Source organism: Pagrus major, chromosome 5 (genome assembly GCF_040436345.1).
Source record: "Pagrus major chromosome 5, Pma_NU_1.0".
Taxonomy (NCBI): Eukaryota; Metazoa; Chordata; class Actinopteri; order Spariformes; family Sparidae; genus Pagrus; species Pagrus major.
Genome location: NC_133219.1, coordinates 1415301 through 1440978, shown reverse-complemented (window position 1 = coordinate 1440978; position 25678 = coordinate 1415301). Strand labels below are relative to the sequence as shown.

The following is a 25678-nucleotide window of genomic DNA, read 5'->3' as shown; positions in this document are numbered from 1 at the left end:
TACCTGTGTAAAAAACAACTTAAGTAAAAGTGAAAGTACTGATCCAAATATTCACTCAAGTAAAAGTAAAGAGTACGGGCTGTGAAATCTACTCAAAAGTATTATTAAAAGTAAAAAGTATTTCTATTGCACGATTCACTGCAAAGTTAATAACCACACGATAATTTATATGAAATTCATTTAATCAATGTTATTGTTTGAACAAATACAAGATGTATCCTAATGTACTTTACCATACTCAATTTAGGCATTTGAATTGTACAGGACTGGTTCACACATCACACTTACTGAACATTACATTTTGGACCAGGATTTGCCTCTAAACTGTGGCCCCAACTTTTAATCAACCTTTTTAATTGCATATCAGGTAACAATACTACTACTACCGTTAACACATACTAGACCCCCATCTTTATCTCTCTGCACTACATCACTCTATCCCTCTGAGTCTAATGTGAAGGCAGGGTAAACAAATCTACCAAAATTGTTTGTTCAACTTCAAGAGAAGAAGGTTTTCAAAGTTCTTGGAACAAAGCTTTGCCCTCTTGGGTCTAAAAACCATTCCTGCTGTGCTAAAAAGCCTTTCACAGGCAGCTGAGGCAGGTAGTGGTGTGTTTAGCTTAAGAGACAGGTGGCACACAGATGGAAATGTTTTCAGGATGTCCATGGTATCAGTTGGACTGGCCAGGTAGGACTCTAGTTGCTTGGTGTTACCGTCCCGTTGATCCACCTGCTTGATTGTTGAAAAGAAGTCCTCCTCAGAAGATGACAACGACGCAGAGTCACCTGACTGCCCTGCAGTACTCTGCTCCTTCAGGTGGGTTTTGATGTAGTTGAGGCCTATGAGGGATACAAAACCAAATGAAGAAACATAATTAGCATAAAAGAGAAGGGGATGGAAGAGAAAGGAGGGCCCGGGAGCAAGGGAGGGTGAGGAAACAAGGGAGTAAGGATGGAGGTATGGAGGAGGAAGGGAAGGGTTGTGGGGTTCTAAGTGGTGCTTAACAGGTGCAACAGTCAATTAAGATCTACTTTGTTTGAATGTAGAAAGAGATGTGAGGGTAGTGAGTTTTATGGTGTTAAGCATATTAAAAATAACATAATATTAAACAAAAAGAAAGTGATGCAGCACATACCACATCTAAGGATGCCTTCATCAGTGGTCCAGTGTGTTCTGAATTTGGGGACAAGAATGGCAGCAGCAATCAGCTCAGGTTCAGCTAGCATCTCTCGGAAGCGATGCTCAAGTCCTGCTACAAGAGCATTCGCCAAGGGCCGCAGTACTTGGAAGTTGTGTGAAGGTTGTGGAGCTTAGATTTGAGTAGGGTGATGGTGGGTACGAGCCAGCCCATCTGCACGTTGGCCTCTCCTTGAAGAAGGTTAACTGCCTTTGCTACTGGGCTCATGGTTTTCATATATTCTGTGAGAAATGCAATTTCAGCAGGAGTGAACCTGGAAAACACACAGAGACGCACAAAACCATCAGTGTCTAGGCAGTCAAACATGTTTGCATGGGACAACAATGCCCACAACACCAAGGCAGTCAGATTGTTGTGTTCTTTGTAACAAGTGCCAATGCCTTGCTTATGCCTAGTTCTACTCCCTGTTAGGTCACTAGGTGTCACTATAAGTGAGCACTACAAGTTATCACGCATTCTTCAGTGCTGTAGAAGAACAGCAGTGAAGAGAATGTATCGCCTAAAAAGATGGTGAATAAAGAAGCTAGCTGCTCACGCTGATTCTCTCATGTTTACTTACACCAGCCAACCCTACAGTTAGGTGTAAATGCAAAGTAAACTTACATCGGAATCTTCAGCGCGCTGCAGACCGCTGCGATGGCTGCTTCTCCTTGTTCCTTAATGATTCGTACAAGCCGCTCAATAGCATAGAAAAGGGAATTCCACCTTGTAATAAAAAAAATTTTACATTTTATTAAATTTGTATAGTGCTTTACATTTGAAACAGGTTCAAAGGGCTGAACATATCTCAAAGTGCAGTGTACCTTGTTTCACATGGCCTGAGGAGCTGGAGTTTGCAGTGCTCTTCAATGATCTCTGAAGCTGTTGTGGATCTGCTGCTCTTGTTCCAGAGAGCCTGGCACTTTGCAAATGATGAGCGAGAAAGCTTCATGTACACCGGGTTACCATTCGCTGCTTTGACATCTACTGTGGCCACCTGTTAATATCAAACGATAGTGTTCACACTTACATGTCATCCGTGATTACTGTTGTTACTCAATCCATAAACTCAATCACCCACCAGGTTCAATAGATGACAGGCACACCGATGGTGCTTTGGCAGCTGGTATTCAAGCCCATCATCCTGCTCCAACAAGGGACCGGCTTCAATAGACTCAACCATGTCCTCCTCACCATCCTCTACTCCTGCTTAATAAAATAAAATATGAACTGCATTCATAGGGTGCTTTTCAATACATCCAAACACAGGACAATAGCTATGTCATCATCATAAACCAATGTGTAATGCTCACCTGATTGATCTGGCTCTGCGTTGTTGTTTTCATCTTCAGTGACACCATACACGCGGAAGGCTTTCACAAAATTGGAGCCACTATCTGTTGTCGTACGTACAATCTTGTCTCTGATGTTGAACTCTAGACAGACGTATAAGAGAAGTCAGGTAGATATGGTATTGATCCCACTGGAAATTCAAGTTCGCAGTAACCAGGGAAAATGCACAGACACATACACATGAATGCACACATTAGAAGTTAATGAACCAGATATTCAAAGTTAAAAGTAATGTATTAAAATGTGAATAACAAACCTATACATTTTAACTGGATTGGACTTAAGTAAAATACTACTAAACCCACATACCTGTATGTATTTCAGTCAGAGCATCTGCGAGTGCAGTAAAGTTGTGTGGGCCTTTCAGTTGCTTGCACGCTAGTGCAGCAGAGCTCCTCTGCAGACTTGTGGGTTGTAGCCAGTGTGCTGTGACACCGATGAAGCCCTTTCTATGTGCTGTCCAGCAATCTGTAGTGGTTCCGATGAACTCGACATCACGCATCGCATCCTTGAGATTCTTTTTCATCTCCTGTGTTGCTTTGTCAATCTTGCTTTTCATCGTATTACGAGCCATGACCTTTGTATTTGGTTGCAGGTGATGCACAAGACGTTGGAAAGCCTCCTCCTCAACAACACTCAGAGGATGCAGGCCCTGAACTACAAAGTCAATGATATGATTATCTACACTTTTCTGTGACACGTGCCTGCCTTCCCAAAGTTTCACCTGCTTGGTTGCTTGGTCCTTAGGTTCTTCGTCATTCTTCCTTTTCATGGTTGTGAGTTTTGTATACCTCTCCAGGTGTCTCTCATGTTTTCTCTAAAAGGACAAATGTAGGAGAGCCACAATTAAGTCAAGTGATACAAACATATATGAGTCAGGGGCTGCATTGCCTACCTTCCAACATTAACCTTACCCTCATAACGTTACAGCTGTAAAAAAAAAAGCGCGATTTGGGCCGTTTAATTGATTAGAGCAGGCAATTTTATTTGTATAACCCGTTTTTTTTACCACCAGTTTGTCTCAAAGGGCTTTACATGGCATCATAACAACATCCCCTGTCCTTAGACCCTCACATCCACTGACGAAAAACTCCATAGAAAACCCTTTTAACAGCAAAAAATTGTAGAAACCTCTGGGTGAGCAACAGAGGAGGGCTCTGTGTCCATGTGTCTCTGTGCGTCAGGTGTTAATTGGTATCCCTGGTCATTGCAAAAAATAAACAGTAGCCGGTTGCAAATATGCGCCTGGTTCTCATAAATGCATGGGCTCCAAGTTAATTTAGCATATTAAAATGGTCATATAGGGTAGTCTGATAACGGTAGCTAGCTAATTAGCATAGCCTAGACGTAGCCTCACCAGCCCAATTTAGCACAACATTACTAGCGAACGACGACGTTAACTTAACTAACACATTAATTAACGTTAGCCTTTATGACTTACCTGTATATGTTTCCTGAGGTTTGACGGTGAGTTCTTGAATGCCAACACTTCATGGACTTTAGGTTTGCATAAGACGCAGCACATTCGCCAAGAATTATTTTTAGACCCCACAAACTCGAACAGTTCTTTTAAATAAGGCCATGGGTGCTCCTCGACTGGCTGCTCCGCAGTCTCTTCTTCACATTCCTCTCCATTGTCCATTTTGAACCCTTGCTGGCTGCAGCAGGTGCCGTGACGAGGTCTGATTACTGGCGGACAGGCAGCTGTGTCGTGCCCATAGACTGTAGGTCGTGCCTCGCAAGATTTTAGCGGGAGCCGAAAACACAGCAAACACAGGCTACAGGCTGCACATGACATGCATACGTCACAGCGCCCCCACCAAAAAAGAAAGAAAGATTTTTTTTTGATTTTTTTTTTAAAGTAACGAGCCTTTTTGGGAAATGTAAGGAGTAGAAAGTACCGATATTTGTGTTAGAAATTTACTGAGTAAAAGTAAAAAGTTGTGAGAAAAAAAAATACTTCTAAAAGTACAAATACCTGAAAATTATACTTAAGTACAGTAACGAAGTATTTGTACTTCGTTACTTGCCATCACTGCCCTTCAGGGCTGTCCATACCATGAATTAACTATGAAAACAGTAAAAATTTGTTCTAACTGAAGAAGGCCTACAGTAGATGGCAGAGTATGGATCACAGCTTCATAGCCGTGGTATGGACTCTCCTCCCACTTCATAGAACACTTTTTTAGTTACAGTTCTTAATGTGGACAGCCTCTTACCCTAAATCTTACCTCTGCCTTACCCTAATTCAACCCTAACTACCTTGTAGCGGCTATGGTGAACCTATATGCTTCTGGGTAGCATATGGCCTTGATCAAGCTCTTGGATGGTTGCTGGGGGTTGGTCTTAAGAACTTGTTTCAGCTTAGAGGCAGTTATGCATCCAGCTCTTTGCCTAAACCAAATCCTGCTTGCACTCTGACTTCGAGTTGCCCTCTCTACAGCCTGGACCTGGGACAGGGTGAGCTCTTCAAGCTCTTTGGGGGGTAGCTGCAGACTCTCTGGTGTTCTGTATTCGAGAACAGTTTTAGGAAGCATACTAGATTTGGGGATGAATTCTTTGTGGTAAGCCTCCCTAGCCATCAGTGCTGCACTTGGACAGTTTTTGCTTAATGTCTCAAAAAACCTAGCATATGTTTCTGACCCTCTCTTCACTCTTGGGCATGGAAGTGATTTCCCAACCTCCCAACCAGTTTTCCTGCCATCAATGGAACGGTCAAGCTTTTGTTTTTTGGATTTTGCTGAGGAGAAGTCAATCAGAGCTACTGGAGCAGCAGGAATCTGAAAATAAGTTAACACAAAGAAGATAATTAAGTCCACATCCCTGTGGTCCATAACATATTTATATGCAGTATAAATCTGGCGTTTATCCGATGGCTGTGAGGAAAACAGGTAAGGCTATCATCACAGGATTGAGATGCCAAACTGTGTTTATGTGGGTCTTTGCTGTCTTAGCTCCTCTTTGCCCAACAGGGAAATTGTGACTTACCACAATGTCACAAGCTACACAGATTTAGGCAGAATATACAATAGAATAGAATAGAAATACTTTAATAATCCCAGAGGGGACATTAGGTATGGTGGAATATATATGAAAATCCCCTCAAAGAAGATGAAATGTAGACGAAGACAAGCAATCTACTTGTCTTCTGTATATTGTGTCCTGATGAATTAACCAGAGCAAAGACATAACCAAAGGGGCACAATATAAACATTAATTTATTAACATCATAATTTAGCCTACTGTTACACAGTGTCCCAAAAATAACATTCTCTGTCCCACATTTGGATTGCTGTGAACGTGTCACCCTACCTTTTTTACATGTGATGGCATCAGCCACTTGCCCTGCTCTGTTGTGCAGGAAGCTGTATCTCGCATCTTTACCCCAGCTTCAATGGAAAAAAGAACTGCCCCTACATGAGAACATGATTCTGAAAGTCTGTGAATAGAATACAATATGACATTTTTTTAAACCTCAAATGCAATTTACACCAGGGGCAACGTGCAATCTATATCAGCACATTTTGATGATGTGCAATATAGCCTACCTTTACTAATATGGAGTAGCACTTTACATTAATTAACATGTTTATCCCTTAAAGCTCTCTTCCCGCTGGTTCTGAAGTACACTGGCAATATGCTAGCAGTACATGTGTGTGTGTGGGATCTCGTGGTAAACATCCTCGCCTACATAAATTATTTACCCTGCCATGCAATTGCAATGAGCTGCAATGACTTCTCCATCCTTCTTCGCAATAATCCAGGTCTTCAGAGGGGTTTCGCTTGATCTCTGAGAGTGGTTTACCTTGAAACATAAACGACTGTCAGGCTAACGTCGTCGTTAAGATGTGTTGCATGTTTGTTGACATTATAGCAGCTTCTGCTAGCTGCTAGCATCTTAACACATAAAACAAGAACAAACACTCACCCTGGCTATTCTGTCCTCAGTGTGTGTCTTTACACAAACTGACAGATAGCGAACAAGCTCCAAGAGAAACTCAGAGGCGGGAATAAAGTTGAATGGCCTTTACTGAGGTCTTTGTTCTCATGAAACAATTTTTTTTTGTAAAAAAGCGATAATTTCCTAGGCACGAACAGCGGGAGGAAAAGAGATGATAGCTGGAGCTGCAAGCAGACCGCATGGCATGTAGAAGCTATGCTTTTCCTGATCAGACTCTGCACACTGTCATGTGACTAAATCTACCTTTCAAAATAAAAGCTTGAATTAAACACAAGGTAATGAGCTACTCTTAAATGCCAATGGGCAGAGAAAAGCAATACAAATACAGGCAAAGCTCACATAGAACATGACACTCCCTGCCTGGTATTATACAAATACCACTATCAGAATAACTCGAACATGTCTTAACAGAGAAACTAAAGTCACTCCGTGTCTTCTGCACTCTTGAGAAGAATCGTCTCAGAGATGGGTCTCAAGAAAGTCTTAGCTGACCCAGATCTCGTGACCTTGAGTTCAATCTTCCTGACCTTTCCATCTTGGTCTGGGAATGTTTTCGTGACCAGAGCCATCGGCCACTCATTCCACTTCACCTGGCTATCCTTAAGAAGAACCAAGTCACCTTTCTTCAGATTAGGACGCACGTCCTGCCACTTACTACGGCTTTGAAGTGTTGGTTAGTATCCGCGTCTCCAACTGTTCCAAAAAGTATTGGCCAGATGTTGGACCTGCCTCCACTGCTGGCGGTGGAGATCTTTGCTGTCAAAGGTTCCCGGAGGAGGAGGGTAAGTACACACCTTCTGTGTCAGGAGTGAAGCAGGGGTCAAAAGAAAAGGCGAGTCTGGGTCTGAAGAGATAGGCACAAGTGGCCTGGCATTAATGATCGCCGTGACCTCTGCCATTAAAGTTGACAACACCTCATGAGTGAGGCGTGAGGGGCTGGTTTGCATGAGCATGGAGTTCAATATCCGTCTGGAGATGCCAATCATCCGCTCCCAAACTCCCCCCATGTGGGAGGAATGGGGAGGATTGAAAACCCAGGTGCAGCCTTCTTCACTCAAGTACTTCCTAACATTGGGCTCTTCAGGATCCATGAGGAGTATGTGCAATTCCTTGCAGGCACCTGTAAAGTTGGTTCCGCAGTCGAAACGGATTTGCTTAGCGGGTCCCCGCAGAGCAAAGAAGCGACGCAAGGCATTAATGAAACTTGAGGTGTCCATTGACTCTATCAACTCTATGTGCACGGCACGCGTGCCCATGCACGCGAAAAGTACAGCCCACCTTTTGCTGTTAGCTTGACCTCCTCGGGTGTGTCTTGTGGTAATAATCCAAGGGCCGAACACGTCAAGTCCCATGTAGGTGAAAGGTGGCTCTGTACTCAGGCGATCGGGGGGCAGATCTGCCATCTTCTACTCAGCAGCTCTCCCACGAAGCTTGTTACATATGATGCATTTGTGAAGGATACCGTTGATACATTTCCTGGCCCCAACAATCCAGAACCCTGCAGAGTGGACAGATCCTTCAGTAAAAACACGACCTTGGTGTCTGACCTTTTCATGGTAATGCCTCACGAGCAGCGTTGCAATATGGCTGCGGCCTGGGATGACAAGAGGCAGCTTTTCTCCTGTGTCGAGCGCTGACTGGTTGAGTCTACCTCCTATTCTTAGAAGGCCATCTTTGTCCACGTAGGGATTCAGCTTTCTCAGAGGGCTGTCTTTTGAGATGTTCTTCCCAGCAGCCAGACAAGAGAACTCTTTACTGTAGGTCTCTCTTTGTACACACTTTATGATGAGAGTTTCTGCTTTGAGCAGCTCTTCTGCTGTGCGAGACCTTTTGCATCGATGCCAGCCATTACAATCCTCATGCTTGGCCATAGCGGCACACCCTTGAGACTGAGTGATGTGCATCAGAAATGCTATGGCTCGCACCAAAGATGTCCAAGACGAGAACCGCTCAAAACGCTGACATCCCAAGTTAGCTGGAGGAACAGAGAGCGTGGTAGCATGAGAACGCACCTCAGTGGCAAGATCTGGAGTGACAAGGTCGTATAACTCCTCTTCTGAAGTGGACACTCCTTCCGGTAGGGACAAGAAAGGAGGCCCAGTGAGCCAAGTCGTGTTAGGAAGCTCAGCTGCAGATACAGATCGAGTGGCGTGGTCTGCTGGATTCTGTGTGGTGCAGACATAGTGCCACTGCTCAGGTTTGGTGGACTTCCTGATTCGCTGTACTCTGTTGGAAACATACACATAAAAACGTCTAGTCTGGTTATATATGTATCCTAAGACAACCTTGCTGTCTGTGTAGAATTGCAAGGAATCTACACTGATATCTAACTCACTCTCCACTAACTCCGCCATTTCTACCGTTAATACAGCTGCACCCAGCTCCAGCCTCGGGACAGTGTGGGCAGCTGCGGGAGCTAGTTTCGCTTTCCCTAGGACAAAGCCTATGTGACACTTTCCATCACTGTCGACCACCTTCAGGTAAGCCACAGCAGCGATAGCTTTCACAGAGGCGTCAGAGAAGATGTGGAGTTCCTTCCTGCGGGCTGTGGTAAGGGTAGTAGGAGTGTAAGCTCTCGGAATCCTGAAGTCACTCAGACTTTGCAAGGAGTTTTTCCACATTCTCCATTCAACTTCCTTTTCGCAGTATGAACTTCCCCTGAATGACGACCGGTGCAACGAGTCCAAGAGGGTCAAAAAGACTGTTCACAGTGGCTAGAACACCTCTACGGGTGAAAGGTTTCTCTGTAGCAGCCACTCTGAAAGTAAAGAGGTCATGTTTGAGATCCCAGCTAAGCCCTAAGCTACGTTGGATAAGGTCTGAGCTGTCATCGAAATCCAGATTCTGAAGACCCTTCGCATGGTCTTCTGGAAGGAAGGCCTCCAAGACTTCAGGGTCGTTTGACGCTATCTTATGGAGCCGCAAGTTCGAGGCAGAAAGCATTTCTTGTGTTCTTTTGAGCAGGTCGATGGCCATGGCCGCTGATGAAAGGGACTTGAGGCCGTCATCGACATAAAAGTCTCGCTCTACGAAGTGTTTGGTGTCCGTGCCGTATTCACTTGCTCCATGTTGTGCCGCATGACGAAGACCATAGATGGCTACCGCCGGTGACGGGCTATTGCCGAATACATGGACTTTCATCCTGTACTCGACAATTTCATTGCTGGGGTTGTTGTCCTTGAACCAAAAGAACCGAAGAAAGTCTCGATGGTCTTCTCTGACGATAAAGCTGTGAAACATTTGCTCGATGTCTGCTATCACAGCCACTGGCTCTCTTCAGAAACGCAGCAAGACTCCGAGTAAGCTATTGTTCAAATCCGGGCCAGTAAGTAGCACGTCATTCAATGAGACGCCACTGTACTGGGCACTGGAATCAAAGACAACTCTGATTTGAGTTGGCTTACGAGGGTGGTATACACCAAAGATGGGTAGATACCATCGCTCGACTCCCTCTGACAATGGTGGAGCTAACTCTGCCTGGTCGTGATCAAAGATCTTTTGCATGAAGCTCAGAAAGTGAGTTTTCATCTCAGGCTTTCTTTCTAGGGTGCGTCGAAGAGAAGTAAGGCAACTGAGAGCCTGCTCTCGGTTGTTTGGGAGCCGTTGCCGAGGGGATCGAAATGGAAGAGGTGCCACCCAACTATTGGTGTTGTCCATGACATCTCTCTATCCATGAGCTCCAGGAAAAGCTTGTCTTCGATGGAGAGACCCACTTTATCATCATCCTTGGTTCTTTCAAAGATTGAGCTGCCGAGGCTGCAGTCCTCAAGGACTGTGGTGCTGAACTTTTCCTTCACTTTCAGGTGCTTAGGGCATGGAGAAAGGAGGGAAGGACGCCATTTTCAAGTACGTTGGTCCGAAAGGAAGTGACGGCCTCTGGCTTGTGGGCTGAGCCCAAGCAGACATTGCCAACGACAACCCAGCCAAGGTCTAGTCTCTGAGCGTAGGGGGTGTTGGGAGGACCATTGCGATGCTCTCTGACCTTATGAACCTGGAGGATGTCGCGTCCTAGAAGAAGTAATATCTGAGCCTCTGAATCTAGATGTGGAATCTTATAGGCTATGGACTTCAGGTGAGCATGGTGCTGTGCAGCTGCAGGTGTCGGGATCTCCGACCGATCATCTGGCATGTGATTACACTCGATGAGTGTGGGAAGCATCACTCCTGTCGTTCCATCCAATGACTCCACCATAAACCCTGTAGCTCTTCTCCCCGATGTTTCAATAGTACCTGCACATGTACGCAGTGTATATGGCGACTCTAACCCTTTGATTTGGAAGAGGTTGAAGAATTCGGACCTAGCCAATGACTTGTTACTTAGATCGTCCAAAATAGCATAAATCTTAATGGCTTTGTCTTGGTGTGCATTGGGGTAGACTCTCACTAGGCAGATGTTAGAACAAGATCTAGGTTCCTTACCTCTGTCACAAACTTCTGTGCACCTGGATGTGACCGCTGACTGAGGTGCCTCTCCTTCGCCTTACCCGCCATGCTCTAAGGAGGGGTCTCTAATGTCCCACGGAGCAGGTCCAGGGTGTAGTGCAGCGATGTGGCCGTCGCTCTCACATTCTTTGCACTTCAAGGCCACTTCACAGTTCTTTGCAAAGTGAGCAGTAGAAGAGCAACACCTAAAGCAGATGCCGTTCTCTTTAAGAAAAGCCTTGCGCTCTTCGAGCGGTTTGCTTCGAAAACCTCTACAATTTCTTAAAGAATGGGTTTTTTTATGGATGGGGCATTGCCTATTGATGTCACTCGGCTTACTGCTCAAACTGTCTGACTGAGACGCTGAGTGTTGCAATGCCACTTCAGTTTTGTGAGCGGACACATGACTTTTGATGTATCCTGACCTCCTTTCCACCCGTTCAGGCTTTGGTGGATCTGTGGAGAATCTGTGGGAACTGTTCGATGAAACTGTAGGGAGAGCCGAGAGTGTGAAGCTAGGGTCGTTTCTTCTGCGTGCTTCATTACATATGAAGTCTGTTAAGAAAGCAAATGGAGGAAAAGATACATTGTTCTGCTCCTTGTACTGAGAACCATGAGCCAACCACCTCTCTTGCAGACTGTATGGCAACTTTTCCACGATGGGGTTGACTCCCCTGGCGGTATTCAGGTATGAGAGACCAGGTAGGTAGCCCTCAGACTTGGTGGACTCTAACTCCCTTAACAGGTCTCCCAGTTCCCTGAACTTTAAAGTGTCCCTGGGACCGATTCTAGGGAAGTTCTCTATCCTCTCAAAAAGAGCTCTCTCGATTACTTCGGGGGAGCCATAACACTCCTCTAAGCAATCCCAGGCCATCCTTAAGCCCATAGCAGGGTTAGCCACGTGCACAGAACGGATCCTTCTGACATGCTCTGAAGACTGGTTTCCTAACCACTTTGTTAAGAGATCAAGTTCTTCACTTGCGCTTAAGTTAAGTCCTTCTATGGCATTGTGAAACAAGGACTTCCACGCTCGCGACGCACTAAGTACCTTGTGATATCACTCATACCAGTCCTATCATCCGTATGCGGCTGTAATGAAACCCTGTTGAGAGAGAAAGTGTCTGGCTCTGCAAAGAGAGGGTTAGCAGGGGGCTGGTGATGAACTGCTGGCGTCTGCCTTTTGGGTTGCTGTGCCTTGTGGTTGTCGTTGTCCGTTGTGGTGCATTGGCGAACCACCGGCGTTGCCCTTTCAGGCTGCTTTGCTGCAGGAACATCACTCCTAGGTAAGGCGTGAGAAGCGCCGCTGTCCTCTCCAGGAGTGCGCTCTTTTTTATCTGTTTGAACGTCAGGTTTGACAGGTGACAACAGGAATGGTGTATATGGTTTAAGTTCTGGAGGCTCTGCATCACTAAGATGTAGCTTGGAGTGCTGTTCGACATAGTCGCGGGTGCGCTGCATGGCGACGTGAACTGAATCGCGGCGACTCGCACTGCTCTCTCTATCTCCTGTCTCTGCTGCTGCTTCAAGGACTTCAGCCTCTGCCAAGGCTATAGCTACCTCTTTCTCATGTTTTAAAGTTGACATTTCAGCGATTATGCATGCCTCTTTGACTTTCATATCTGCAGCTAGACTGGCCTCTTTCACCTTCGACTCAGCAGCTAGACGGGCCTCTGCTAATTCTAATTCAGCTTCTCGCTGAACGAAAGGAGCTCTTGCACGTGCAGCTTCGGCTTTAGCACGGGCTCTGGCTGCTGCCCTGCTAGCTGAGGAAGAATAAGATGAGGTGGAGGAGACAGAACACTGTGATTTTGCTTTGGCTGCAGCGTCCTTTTCTGTAACATCATGATCTTTGTTGGGTGATTGATTCTGTCTAGCTTCACTAGCATGTGACATCATGGATTGAGCTTCTCCAAGGATGTATGAGAAGAGGTGGATATGGAGACCTTTGAGAGTGAGGCGTTGAGCTTGCACAGTACCTTGCTTTCCTTGAAGCTGTAGTGCCTGCTGTGATGACGCTTTTTGACAATTCTGTCCTCAGTGTGTGTCTTTACACAAATTGACAGATAGCGAACAAGCTCCAAGAGAAACTCAGAGGCGGGAATAAAGTTGAATGGCCGTTACTGAAGTCTTCGGGAGGAAAAGAGATGATAGCTGGAGCTGCAAGCAGGCCGCATGGCATGTAGAAGCTATGCTCTTCCTGATCAGACGCTGCACACTGTCATGTGACTAAATCTACCTTTCAAAATAAAAGCTTGAATTAAACACAAGGTAATGAGCTACTCTTAAATGCCAATGGGCAGAGAAAAGCAATACAAATACAGGCAAAGCTCACATAGAACATGACACTGGCGAAGACCAAACGATAATCGTCATGGAGCCGTTTGGTACCGAAGTTGTGGACCCACCCGCTGACAAAAAAGTTATATGCCTCCAGACTTTTATAGGCTTTCATCTGCTGTTTGGTGTAGTAGGATGTCTGAAGGACCAGATAGTTTGTGATATCAACAGCCTCGATTGTCGGCAAACTCACTCATCTTCACGAGATACGGGTTACGTCCAACATATTTGTTAATTAATTGCTTGTATCTTTGTCTTGAAACTGGATCTAAATCCGTACAATACAGACTCTCTGCAACAGTTTCCTCCATAGATGTATTCTCCATGTTTACTTCCTGCCCACCATCTGAAATTGCGCCGCCTTCGCGCGTCATCATAATCACGTGACTGAAACCCAGCTATTACATCATTTATCGCATCAATAATTTCTTGGCAGAAGGGTTCATTTTTTAGTAGATTTGAATTAAACTTCCAATAACCTTTTTTAAAACGTGTGTTTGAGGATATAAAATTAAGCTTAATTATGCAATGATCTGTTAGAGGTGCAGCTGAAATTGTAGCAGTTGATTCAAACCCAGGCCTAATACCTGACACCAACTAAAGATCAATTCTGGATTTAATTGTGCCATCAGGTTTGAACCACGTATAAATTTGGGTATCCGGATTATCAATGCGCCACATGTCTTTCAGATTAAACACACTACAGAAGTCAAGCAAAACAGGATTATAAAAATGTCTTTGGTATTTTGAAGGATACCTATCAAGCCATTCATCCATAACCATATTATAATCACCACCAAAAATAAGGTTTTCAGTAGGATACCTTTGATAAAGATCACTGACTGTCTGTGTGATTTCAGAAATCATTTTTTTGTTCTGGTTAAGATTGTTGTACCCATAAATGTTTCCTAGAATTAGAAAATCATCATTTGCTTCAAAAACACAAATTATCCAGTGACCTAAAGGGTCCCTCTTTGTGGTCCAAATTTTCCCAGGGAAGTTGTTAAGGAGTATGGCCACACCTGCCGATCTGTTTGTACCGTGACTAAACACAATTTTGTTGCCCCGGTGATTTGACCAGAATTTTTCATCCATGTCATTCGAATGTGTTTCTTGCAGGAGAACACATTGTGCTTTTTCATTTTTGCAAAATAGTAAGGTTGGTTTTCCTTTAATAGAATCTCTTAGACCCCTAGTATTAAGAGAGATAAAGGAGAATTTAGAATTGAAAAAAGGCATAAAAGAAAGAGGTATAAATTCAACTGAGAAATGTGGACGTTTGTTTGAGACTAAGCACTGTAGTATTGCCCCTATCTAACACTATTAAATATAATAAAATGTGTAACAATTCTTCTTGTCCTCCTATATTTTAGTGTATCGGGTGAACATGTGAACTCATAAACTTTGAGACAACAAGTGTAAATTAAGGTTCATATTTACTTGATGCATAATCTTCAATCTTAGGTTCTAGAAAAGGGCACCAAATCCTCATTTAACTGCAGCATATAATGTAGAAGCATTCGTATCAAAAGAGAAAAGCTGAGATAACTTTAACTTCAGCAGTTGTTTTTTTTTTTTTTTTTTTTTTCCTTTTAAACAAACAAACCTGAGATAATACTGTAAACACAGAGCCTCCAATTTGAGCATAAAAGGTATGTGCTCTAGAATTATTTAAACACATTCACCAAAGGAAGGTTCACATACCTGGGGGAGAAAGGTGCATGACCTGTTGCACTTTGTAAACTATCTAATCTGGTACAACCATGTTACCATCAATGTACCCCACATGTCCTCTGTAGTACACGTTCTTTCCTGCAGGCCAAGCTTGCTCCATCTTCGGCCACGCAGCAGCACGAGCCTCTCGGTCAGCTTTGCAGAAATCTTGCTTAAAGTGGATCCCCAAGTCTTTGCAGATGTAACAGTTCTTGGACAGCTTCCAGAAGGCGGTGGTGTCTCATGGTGAACTGCATGATGACTTGGTGGTGTTTCCCCTCCTCTCTTCTCCCAAGGCGGTGAACGGTGTCAACCACGGTTTCCTTCGACGAAGCCCACTGCGGCGCAATCTTGGACAGGATCTCCATGATGATGTCTCGGATGCATTCATCATTTTTTTCTTTTAGGCCATGCATTTTGAGGTTCCAGCGTCTCTTATACCTCTCCAGCTCCATCAATTTTTCTTTCAGCTCCTCATTTTCTTTGATGAGATGAGGCATTTCTTTTTTCACAGCTTGAATCTTTTCTTTGCACTCTTTAATCTCTGCTTCATTTATCTCCACAATTTTGGAGATGTTAGCCACCATGACGGAGTTTTCTCTAAGCTGAACACCGAAGGTATCCATCTTATTAGTTAGCTTCTCTATAGCCTTTACAAGGGCCTCGTTTAAGACTGCAGGCGGCTCTTGAGGAGTTTTTCCCTTCGTGGGTGGCGTATCATTTTTTGTTGGAGTGCCAGGAGGGTCCTTTCTCTTCCATGCACCGGTGGTTGTTACCTCCATTTGTGAATAAGCATGGTCACTTGGGTTAGCTTTGACTGAGGCTGCAGCTAGCTTAACTTGCGGTTGCGGTTGCGCTTGCGCTTGCGCTTGCGCTTGCGGTATTCCGGACGGCATGTCAGCTCAAAAGTACTTTCTTGATCTCAACCTGTACTTTGAGGTGGAGCAACGTTTACACAATTATTCACTTAAACGTCTGTTCAAGTCTGACTGAAAAATATCAAGTTTCCTTGTAAATTTCGGGGCTTTGGTGCAAGAGCTTACAAACAGCAGCTTGTCCAATCCGCCATCTCGCCGGACTTCCACATGTCCAACTAAAACCACACAACAGGTCATTCTGAGTGACCTTTTCAGAGAATTTCAAAATAAAATGAAAATATTAAAAAAAGATTCAAAAAATGTTAAAGACTTTTCCTGTTTAAGGCTGTTAGCATGTTAGCTTCACTCTGAACCAGCAGACAGACTTTTGTACATGCTAACTGTTAGCTCACGGCTAAATCGCCTGTATTTTTTTTTCAATAAGTGCCAGAAATCTTTATTGACAACCATCAAGGTTCACATCTGTGTCAGTGACTTCCTGTTTGAAACGTTAAATCTGTTGAGTCTTTTGTTTAACGAGCCAAAGTAAACCTCAGCCAGCCAATCAGAGGGACGGGCGGGGCTTTAGGCTGGACGTGGTCAGTCCCTGTTATCGATGAGGGATGGTTTTTTGTTTGTGTTTCTGTGAATAAAGTTTGTTTCAGCAGCAAACGATGACTCACTGTTTATTTGGACTGGGACCAGGATCCTGTAAAACCCCAATCGGGACCAGGACACTGGGTCACATGACGACACAGAGGAAACAAAATGAGCTTTGTTTAAAAACTTTATTAACAAAACAAGATTTAAGGTGTTTACAACAGTGTGAATGTGGAGCTCCTTCATGTCAAACAAACAAAACCACCTTAACACTCTGACACGAACAGTTGACACTCCTTAAGGCGGTATTGTGGAGCCTGTAAGGGACGCATCGGTCATAAGCCCTGCCCCCTCCATACATGTATTTTTATATGACTTTTGGGTTTCAAGTCATGATTAGCAGCTGATCGTGCTCAGCTGGGTGTGTGGGCGGGACCTTGATACCACAGCTCCGCCCTGATTACTACTGACTGTCTCACTCTGAATCACGTCACCTGAGCGATGTGGCAGCACCTGTCGGCCATCTTTACAGTCTGGACCAAACCAACACCGATGTGTATGTGGTTGTCATGGTAAAAGTTAACTGGGGATCTCCACAGTCCAGAGGTCGCGACCCCCTCGGGTGCTCAGTGGATCCTTGAGCCAGCGTGGGTTAGACAGGTGAGCCAGGAGCCAGGTCCACCCCTCAGGATGTTTTTTGCTACCTTTTTTTCACTATTATTTCCTGTTATCCCATACATTGGGCCATCACAGGTTGATAACCTCCACCCCCAACTCGGGGCCGTTTGGCCTCAGGGGCCAAAAAAACCCCTTTTTGGGAAAAGCTTCTGGCGAAATGATGTAATTGCAATTTAAATTTTGCATGGTGTATCCTGACACATAGAATAGAATAATATTCTGGGGCTTACTGCCTTTCTATTTTCAAATATCACCCTCAGTTTATCCCAAAAGACAAAAAAATGTGTGTCCGCCTAACAAATTATCACCAAAGGTGATCATTTTCAAGCAATTTATTATACATATCACTGCCTTACATGAATATGGAAAACTTCCCACATTTGTAGGCTTCAATTTAAGTCCAAGATGACCTTTCTATGTAGAAGATTACACGTTACACCTTCCCAAATGGGAATAAGCATTTTTTCTTGCATATAAACAATATCTTAAACAAGAGTTGAAACTTGAGTTATGTACTGCTATACTTATGAAGTTAATTACATGAAAAGTGAATAATGTTACACCCCCAGGTGGACCAGGGTATCAGGATGCAACATAAAACAACAGATTAAGCAAAGGAGGGTTCAGTCACACAAAACCTGAGGGGTATTGCACAAAAGTAGAATAAAGAAATCCAGGATAATTGAGCAAGCGCGGCACGTTGGTTGCACGTTTGCCGAGCCAGGATGAAAAAGCACAGCTATGTCAAGCCAGGTGTAGATAGTTGGGATAAGTGCATGTTCATGGCATACTTAAATTGACCTTGCGATCGCTCACAGAATCACCGATGGGAACATGGATAAGAGTCGCGCTTCATATTTCATGGCCATAGTCCACTAATCAACTGTTGTACACTTTGCTTTAAATGTGGCAAGTAGAGGTGCATGTTACTCAGGAAATGTAGAGTATGATTAAGTGCAAATAACTTATCCACAATGTGTGTCATTTAATCTATTTTTCTCATGTTACGGTTTTATCTATTTTATCTTTCTATCCTTCATAAAGAACAAACTTGTCTGGCCATAAAAGGACCTGGCAGCAAGTTAAAATTAAATACAAGAACATTTTGCAGGCTGGTAAGTGACTTTAAAGTAGATAACAGTGAACAAATGAGGTGAATAGATTAGGTGTCTGCTGACATGTTGAATGTCTGTATGATTGTAGCAGTTAAAAAAAAAGCCCATGGAACTGGCACAGGGGGCGGTCCACCAAGCCAGGATATGATCCCAGCGGAGGAGCTGGCACTCCATTTAAATAAAGGGAGGCCAGTGATGGAGGGGATCCAGGGAGGGACAGTAACAGACTCTGTCCCAGCCACAGAAACTGTCCGCTTCATACAAGGTACATATTGCAGTACTACTGCACATGGAACACAATCAAATAAATATATTATACTGTCTGACTTTGGATTTCCTTGCAGTGTCTGGGAACACGCTTACACTTTGGAGCCACCAGAAGATGATCCGGTTAGTACATTGTATTGAAATCACAGGCTTGGTATGTCCTGTGAAATCTTAATTCAAGTTCTCTCAATACATGTATGTATATGGCAGGGGGAAGGCACATCTGCAGCTGCAGAATGTACTTCTGTGGATGAGGAGACTGTCACTGGACTCCAGAAGGCTTGAGGTATGTCAATTTCAGGGCCGTGCAGAGACCTTTGGAGGGGCAGGTGCTCAAAGTTAAAAGGGGGCACATGGAGCACGAATTTGAAACACCATACAGAAACATGCCTTGCAATATAACCGGTTGAATGGTAGCAACCCATATTCATAAAGAATGTAACATGGAATCACAACGTACCAAATCATTATCCACACCTCATATATTTGTTAGAGGCCAGTGCAAAGCAAAATTAGTCTCTGTTTTACCTGATGGGGTACATTGAACAGCTTCTGTTGAGGGGGTTGGTGAGGAGGCTGCTGCTGCTGATATTGCTGGAGGTGGGCTGTATTGATCTGAGAGTGTAGACACTAAAAAGAGCATGGGAGAGATAGTAAGCCATAATTCAAGCTGTGCATTAATTTAGGACATATGAAGTAGATAATGTATTAAGTTGAATTTAGATCACCATTAGACACTGGACTGTTTAACTGTGGCTACTCTTCCTGGAGTCCTTGCTTTTCAGTTTTAATCAAATTGGAGGACAAAAATTCATCAATTCTGACACCTCTTTATTTTAATTTCACAGCTTTATTTTTGTTTTCTAACAGTAAAACCAAATGCAACTAATTGTTTTGACACAAACATGACTTCAACATGAAATGTTTCATCCTGTATTTATCAACAGACATGTATTCATATTGTATAACTAACTGTAACTGTAACTGAAAGTGGAACATTAATAATGGGAGAAAGAGAATAGAGGAGGGGTGTGTGTGTGTCTGTGTGTGTCTGTGTCTGTGCCTGTATCTGTCTGTCTGTGTTTGTGTCTCTGTCTCTGTGTCTGTATATGTCTGTCTGTGTTGGTCAGTGTCTGTCTGGTCTGTCTGTGTCTCTCTGTGTTTTTTACACATCACAGTGGCATTTCATACCTTTTCAAAAATTGTACTGTATAGCCACAAATTTAATCCATTCATAATCTGCCCTTTATTATTCCTAGTGCTAAATTAATAAAGTAAAAAATAATTAAATGATATAGAAATCATATATTTAAATATTTTTGTAATTTTATTCAGTTTGACTATCGACTTTGCGCAAGACAGCAAGGTTCTAAAAGTTATATAATTTGTATGCATATTATATTTAATTTGTGTGTAAATGTTATAAACAAACACGTACTGATAAGTTTAAATGAGAGGTTGAGAAAATCAAAATTCTAATTCTTCTATTATTGTTGTATTTATACTGTAATAGTCCAAAATTATGTGAATATGCATATTGCATAGTTTTAGTGAAATAACATAGTCTATGCCTCTGTTGCGGCTTTCCAATCCCTTAAAGTGGCTCGAGAGGTAGAGAACAGGTCCTGTATGACTCGCTGCTGCCGATACAGAGAAGCAGCTGAGTCCAGGTGAGTTTCAGTGTATTTAATAACAAAAGAGCTCCTACAGCGGCTTTCAGATTATTCGCGCACATCAGATGGAAAAGGTTTATCAAAACAGTCAAACTTGAACAAAAGGCGGTCAACAAAAATTACGGCTACCTAACTCGCCTCCCTCCTCTCCCAGTGCAGGTGATTCAGCCCCTATTGTAACCTACTACGGTGCCCACGTGACCCAAACACCACATATCACCGTGGCAACCAGACCAAACAAATCGAAACCCAAATCGTCCTCAGCAAAACAATGTGTAGCTCCTACAGCCTCATTGCCTCTAGAAACATAGGGAAAAACAGCTTGACAGTAAAATAACACATGATATCTCTCTAACGCACTTTGCCCATGACAAGAGAAACATACAGAAACAAAAAAAAAGCCTGACATACTTTTCCCCCACAGCAGCTGTGTGTGGTTAACTAGCAGCTGTAACTTGTGAGAGGTGTGTATGCAGAGTTGGACGACACACAGGATGCTCATTGTTTACTTCACTTCGTCAGTCATCTTGCAAGAATACACCGTGCACAAACGAATACCGCTGCAAAACCTACTCACCGGACCAGCTGTTTACTCCCTCGGGTCTTCTTCGGTTTCGCGAGACTAGCAGCGGCGTCTCCAGCAGCTTAGCGATTAGCAGCAGGGCACAGGGCATGTGTGGGCACGTTGTGGATCATGTGACCGACCAAGGTAGATCTAAATTATTATTATTTTGTTTTATTTATTATTATTTTGGGCCAGACAGAAGGACTTTCACACACACAAACACACTTACAAAAAAAAAAAAAAAAAAAAAAAAAAATCACTTTGACAAAAGGGCACTTTGGGCATCAAGGGGCAAAGGGGCAGGTGCTCCAGCACCCTCCGCCCCCCCCCCCCCCCCCCCCCCCCCTGCACGTGCCTGGTCAATTTTATGGAAATATCCTGCTCATTTAGTCCATAAAGGATATGAAGTCAGTGATGTGGTGCTAATAGAAAATATATGTGAAACAGGACCCAGATGCTGCACAGTTGCTGCAAGCAACAGGCAACAGATGCTGTCAGAACTATACGCAAAGCACCTGGAGAGACAGATAGAGCTGGCAGACGTTAAAATCAAACTCAAGAAGAGAAAGGAAACTGGACCTGGAAATCCAGAAACTAAAGAGAAGTGAGTATTTCAGTGCACACAGTAACCATAACTGCAATACAGTGTTTTAATCTTTGTTGCTTTTGCTCTTGCTCTCTGCTTTTGCTTTTGCCCTTTCTTAGGCCTGCAATGTTATGCAGTACTGTGCATGCAGCAATGACATCACAGGCCCTGTCCAGGGAAACCCTCAGGTGGTGCAGGCACTGAAACCGAGATTTCAGAAGGTCATCTCGATTTGAGCCCTTGTCTTGCTGTGGTGGGCTTTGGGGGTCCGCAAGGGGAGTCAAGAGGAATGACTCGCAGGCGTAGCCTTTGTCTCCCAGCAGGACACCAGAGAATTCACCTGATAATACAAGATATCATTTAGAAAACTAGTTAAACACTCATGATGTCCAAGGTGCTTACAGTACAAATAAAATGTGTGGCTTACCTTGTGAAAGTCTCTCGTAAATTGGACTAGCCCGAAAGACTCTGGAGTCATGCACTGAGCCAGGCCACTTTGCCTCTAAATTGCATCACAGATCATCTGAAATGCTAAGTTGTAACCTATTAAGGTCATTTAATGCACAGAATTAATTTATGTAGGTCATAGTAACCACAAATCACTCTTACCTGAACACTGATGCTGTGGAAGGATTTCCTGTTAATGTAATCTCCCTCATGTTCTCCTGAGGGGCGTTTGATCCTGATGTGTGTGCAATCCACTGCACCAATGATGTTAAAATTAATTAAAAATTAATTAGAAACTAATGGTTGCACGTTGAAATTGAGGTTACCTGCAATCTTGTAAAACTCCTCCTTAATGTAGAGGGGTCTTCTGTGGCCAGGGAAGGTGATGAATATGTTGATGAATGACTTCAGTGCCAGACAAACACGTCTTGTTGTGTGGCAAATGGTTCCTTCTCTGCATCCCCAACAGAATAAAGGAAGCTCCCACTTGCAAAAAATCTCAATGTAACACAGACCATCTGTGGTACAGTGAGAGCATGGCTTTGTGCTGTCTGGTGCTGTATTTTTGGACCCAGCAGCCTACATAAATATCTTAGTCCATCACCTGAGAATCTGTATCTCTCAATGAGATAGTCATCTCCAAAGGCCAATGGGTCTGACCTGTCCCGGAAGACTCTTTCATGCCTAAATGCTCGTCTGAGGAATAGGGCTTCCTCATCCAGTACATCCTCCAAAAAAGGGCAAGCCATTATGAAGAGGGAACAGGTGAATGGGAGTTGGACCTATATATACTATATTGCCCTCGTCACAGATTTCATTGACAACACCTTTGCAACTTCATCAGCTGTGTTTTGTAATCTCAATTACTGCAATAAAACACATATTTATGAAACCTCTGACGGCAATTTGACAAGCAGTCTTCATTAGCATAGCAATATAACACTTAGCCTGAGTAATAATACTACCACTTGAATCAATATAAAAAGACTGTTGCAATTACAAACAGCCAACAGATTTAAATGAAATGACAAATGACAATATTTATGTAATATTTTAATGCAGGATAATTAAAAGGATGCAACATATGCAACGTATGATGTGGACTAGTAATGGAGAATACTAGTTCACATCCTGGGCATTGCCGAGGTGCCCTTGAGCAAGGCACCGACCCCTAACACTGCTCGTTGGGCGCCGTTGCAGGTGGCAGCCCTTTCACTCATTCTCCTCTATACACTGTGTGTGTGTGTGTGTGTGTGTGTGTGCATGCGTGTGTAATGTGAGTGATAAAAAGAATTTCCCCTTGTGGGATTAAAATAGTATAGTAAATTAAAAATAAATTAAAAAAATTAAATTAAAATTACTTAGAAAGACCATGGACATGCTGTAAAAAACACATTAATTCCTCACAGGATTGACGGTGGAAATACAGGTGAATCACTAGGATTAATCTTAGCCTGGCTGTTAGCCTGGTCTGGGGCAGGCTAGCTGCAGAGAATAAATCACCATAGTAACTTGGTTAAGTTTGATCTGCATTCATGCAACCGACTTGAGGCTACCCAAATAAGAGATTTATTGAAGAACAAAGTCCAGGCAACACAATGAATAACAATGACTCAAGTGTGCAGTCTGTTATCAAGAAGCCAACCATCAATAGAGACAATATTACTAACTATAGATACACATTATACAGCCAAATGGAGACACTAAAATACAGCTCAAACATAAAATAAAACACATTTCTTTGGGTCTTAGACCTTTTTGCTGCTTATCTATGCTGTAGCTTCTTACCATCTTGTATTAGTTTAGAATATGTCCCAGAAGACTTATTCATGAAGATTTATTTATGAAGTCTCTTTTATTGCTTTCTCAGTGTGGCAGCAGTTGTCTGGGATATGTGGTCTGGCTACACTGATACCATTTCTCTGATCCAGGATGTGTCCTCAGTGTGTTCATGAAATTAACCTAGTAGGTGTGAGGATTCTAGTATAGTTTGGCTGCTCTGCGCAGAAGAAATGTGTGATGTCTATGTGCTGAGATCCATTAGCTGACAATAAAAGTACAATGATAGAACTGGATTTTAATCATCAGTTTCTTTCTCTTCTTCCTCCTCATCATCATCATCATCGTCCATATTTGTATGGAGTTCATCTGCTAAGTCATCTTCATCTTTTTCCACTTCTGCCAAAACATCGACAAGGGCTTTGGGGATGACGTCACCCTCAAACCATAGTGGTTCTAGCTTGCCAGTCTCTGTGTTTATATGAAATCCATGGTCGAGAGGGGATGGGATCTCCGGGTAGTGCTCGTGAGCCCTCTTTCAGACGCATACCTGGAAGTTGACTCTTCTCATGTGCTGTAAGAGGACCCTCTTGCAGGGTGGGAAGGTGGAGAGGTCAACGGAGATACCCTGTCGAAGCTCAAGGCTTGAGCCACACATTTTCTTGACTTTAATCTCTCTTGCCCCATCAACCTTCTTGATTCGACGACTGAAACCATAGAGGCAACAGGTGAACTCTTCAACACCACTGAGAATCCGCTCATCAAGCTCCCAAGAGTTCCCCACTTCAGCAAAGATCTGGATAAACTTTGAGTTCTGATTCAGAATCTTCATCGGTCGCACCTTCCCTTTGCCTTTGAATGCTGATGTGCAGTCAGCACCAGTGAATGCTTGCAAGGCCAGGAGAGCTGAAATGTGTTCCTCTGAGTAATCTTCAGCCAGCTGGTTGATGTTGATAAGTCTATCTCCCATGTCAAAGATGATGTTGACAGTTGATGATTTGGCATAATACAGGAGGATGAAAAAAATGTCAGAGTCTTTTGCTCTGACTCTGACTGTAGTGATGTGAGGCATTTTGGTTTGGATATACTGCATGTAAATGATCACCCTCACATCCGTTTCTTCATGTTTTGAACAGATCCCAGGTAGAAGCTCTTTAGACATCACTCCAGCATTGCATTCTATCTCGAAGGCTTGACCAGCCTCTACGAAAATAACAGGCCTTCGGAGGATGTCTTCCATCATATCTTGAGAGCTCCGGTGATCCAGAAGTAAATAAATGAGTGCCTTCTTGTTTTCATCATTTGTGAGAAAACCATTCTAATCAGTGGGTCGATGCATATTCAGCCCATTCACCATAAAACGTTCATCACAACCTCTGCGATCCCTCTCAGCTGATTTTGGTGAATGATGACGGTCAAGGTAAGTGTCTGTGCTGAATACTGTTTCAGCTGCAGCCGGTAGACTTTTGAAGATGCACTCTGATATAGTCTTCATTGTTCGTGGCACATCGTGCATGTAGAATGAGGAGTTTCCATCTTGAATGAGAGCACATTGGCTTGGAGAAGAAAGTTGCGTATTCTCAGCATCTTTGATCATGTAGTTCATTCCGTTTGCTTTGTTGGTTTTTGTGAAAAAGCCACCGATTGTTGAAATGGAGTATGGTGTCAGAGTCAAGGGATAGGTCATTAGGTCAGAGATGCTTATTTGTGACTTGAGTTGTTGTGATTTGATGAAGATCTGAAAGATGAACCCACTTGTGGCCTTGTACTGGATCACTTTCTGGTTTGATGCCACAAGCTTCCTTTTAGGTGTGGTAGATGACATTGTCTTGAATCTGTTCCTCTTGATAGGTTCAAAGAAAAGGACTTTTTTTGTTTGAAGTCGATCACGGATGAACTCCTTTTTGAGTTTTGCCATTTTTCAGGGCATTCAGCACATCATAGCGCACCTCTTCTGGTATAGCTGCTCCTGAAGTCAAACTTGTCAAGGGCTGAGAAGTCCCAAGCTGAAATGGGTTGATAAAACTCTGAAATGCTTCTACTGTTTGCTGGACTTGCTTCTCAGACCAAGTGATTTTACGTGGTCTTAGATCTCTTTGCTGCTTCTCTGTATGTTCACCTCGGTCGCTTGTCATTTTCCACATCTC

General features: G+C 43.4%; 1 long non-coding RNA gene across 1 annotated transcript; it reads right to left on the bottom strand.

Moving 5' to 3' along the window:
- Positions 1–2339: 2339 nt before the first annotated feature.
- Positions 2340–3312, bottom strand: LOC140996807 (uncharacterized). The gene is made up of 3 exons (XR_012178826.1): positions 2841–3312; positions 2492–2614; positions 2340–2384 (listed from the first exon to the last, which is right to left on the bottom strand). It is a non-coding gene; the product is annotated as an uncharacterized lncRNA (long non-coding RNA).
- Between the last annotated feature and the right edge of the window lie 22366 nt (positions 3313–25678).